Raw genomic sequence first — 2,887 nt, 5'->3', positions numbered from 1 at the left:
GCTGAAATTCAAGACTAGGATACCCAACCCTGACTCCGTGCACACAGCAACACTACATGGTCCTGCTCTCTTACATTTTCCTCAGGCTCTAGTCCTCCAGGAATGATGCTGGCAGGAGGAATATCTGACATGGGAACCCAGCAGCCAGTCATTATTATTTGGAAAGTATTCCTGGTGTGGGGCTAGAGCAGAGGTTATAATTGGCAGCATGTATTCCAGATAATTTTTCAAGAGTCCTTATAATTTAGACACATGCTGGCTGGGATGGGAAGTAGGTGAAGTCACGTGAGTCCACAAAAGTACGTGTTAGTTGCTATGTCAGGGTGATGGGGCCACCGAGTTTCATTAACTGACTTCGTGTATAAATACTAGCAATATTCCATAATGAAAAGATTACATAAAAAAAACCTTAGCAACTATGCAGTTAAAATAGCATAACACAGCAGATCTGAGACTACAGGCCTTATAAAGGGCTATTTGCAGAGTGGGGACTTGCCAGTGTGTAGGAACTCAGTTGCTGAACAGCTCCTGCATGGATATAAAACATTCCCTAACTAAACAGAGAGGCTCACATTGTCTAGACTGCATAAACAATATGGTTTATGCTGGATGCCAGCCTTCCTCCTAGAAGTCTGGAATTTAGTATATGCCTAGTAGAGTGGCCAGCCCTGGATGAAAAGCTTAGGCTCTAACTAGAAACATCACACATAAGTTGTTGTATGTCCAGTGCCTGAGGAGGGGCAGGCTCTACATGACCTCTCCCAGAAGCAAGCAAGCATCGGGAGGCTGAGCATGGATCCCTCCAGACTCTGCCTGTGTCTGTTCCCCATAAGATCTGTCTGTGTGCCCTTATAGCCTTGTTGTAAAACTTAACCAAGAGTACAACTAGATTCTGAGTCTTTCTAGTGAGTTTCCAAACATGAGGTGGTCTTATCAACCCCCAACACCGTAACCAGCATTTTTAAATAATTACACTTTACTTGTAAATCTGAATTTTTAGTTTCTCTTTAAAAAGCAAGAGTTCCAGAAACCCTGTCTTTACCTGGAGTTGAACATGGCCTCTCTGATTCAACAGTGCCGGCTGAAACAGCTTCAATTGTCTATATTATCTGCTCAGCTTGTCAAGCATTTAAGCTTTAGACCCTAGGCAGGAGGAAAAGATCTTGACAGGTGCTTCAGAAACACAGGTTCTAAAGCTGTGGTCATTAACAGGAATTGACCCACTGTCCATTAAAGGTCCCTCAGGGTCCTTCAAATCTAACAGACTCAGAAAATATTTACAAATAGCATAGAGTTTACTAGGCCTTGAGCTAGTAATGCTAACGACAATAATAACACCATCTACTTGCTCCGTGCCAGGTTTCACCTACATCATTCCTAATCCTGATTATACCAACAGGACAGATCTTATGATTACCATTTCCCAGGAGTCTATGTTCTGTGGTCACTGGGTATCAATTCAAGGTCCAGGCAAAATCCTAGACAGTGGAAACACGAGGACAAAGATAAAGCCCCTGCTTGCATTGCCTTACTTTTTTTATCAGTGAAGAAAGACAATAAATGAGTAAATATGTACACCAGGCAATGATAAATACTATGAAGTGAATCAAGACAGCAGAAGGGTCAGAGAGAGAGAGAGATCTGAGACTGTGTGTCTAGGAAGGATCTGCTTAAGGAAATGACATTTGAATAAGGACCTGAATTAGATCTGAATGGTAGCCACACACAGGTCTGGAAGAATTGCTTCCCCACATCAAAATGAGCAGGTACAAAAGTCCTGGGGCAGACATGAGCTTGGCCGCTCTGAGTTGCCAGAGCTTGGTGAGCAAGAGGTCAAAGAGGTCAGCAGAAGCCAGATTATGAAGGTCCTGTAGGCCATAATGATACCCTTTGGATATTGTTCTGGGTAAAGGAAAAATATTGGAAAGCTTTGAGCAGGAAGTAGAAGCATAGGTGGAAACTGAGGCTCAAAGGCCATAAACAACATAGCCCAGAAGTAACAGCATCAGAATTCAATTCCATAGTCATCAGACTCTAAAGAGAAACCAGGGTCCGTGCCATTACAAAGTTATAACATTGGAACATTTCTCATAAAGCATTTTCCAACCAAATTCTTGATTTCTCTTTATTCTGGCTTCTATCCTTACAATGTCACAGTGCATGATATACTTAGCTTGAGAGAGGATACCCATTACGTTTGGCATTCTGGCCAAATCAAGTGTAGGTGAATGGTCTTTAATGATCATTAAAAGTTAGTAAAACAAGTGTGGTTATCAACTGAACTCTTACTTACAACAACTTGTGGACAAATAGAGCCTTTGTCAATTGAAGACCACTGGTGTGGTTGCTATTTAAAAGAGCCTAAATAAGGTCTTATTTAAGAAAGAGAGAATCATCTTATAATACAAATAATGACAAGTAATTCCTTTTTCTTCAATCACGATTATAGTTTCACTATATCGGGTTTTATTAAAGCAATCAATCCCTGGACTATTACTGTCAACATCATTGTAACATGCCACCATTATTAAGGTACATAGCATGAGATATGGGATACTATGGTTTACATATGATTAACACCCCCCTTGGTAGAGAATTATTTACAACACAGAATGGAACTTGCTCATCAAATCTCAAGAGTTTATATAATCTCTTTAGAATTTCAGTTATCTCTCCACTGTTATATTAAAACCATTTGCCAGGAACACTGGGACATTGGAATTTTTTTTTTTTTTTGCGGAGGGTGGGGTGGGTTTGTGTCTTAGTTTATATTCAAGAACCAGCCTTGAATTCCCCAGAGGATTCCCACAGGAAGCAAATGTAGGTGTGTTCTGAGCATGCTAGTGATCAAAGAGAGGAACCAACTTTTGTGCCAGCAACTCTTGAT

Source organism: Tupaia chinensis, unplaced genomic scaffold (genome assembly GCF_000334495.1).
Source record: "Tupaia chinensis unplaced genomic scaffold, TupChi_1.0 Scaffold147282_1, whole genome shotgun sequence".
NCBI lineage: Eukaryota > Metazoa > Chordata > Mammalia > Scandentia > Tupaiidae > Tupaia > Tupaia belangeri.
The sequence above is the reverse complement of the archived record's forward strand: the minus strand, read 5'-3'. Positions refer to the sequence as shown.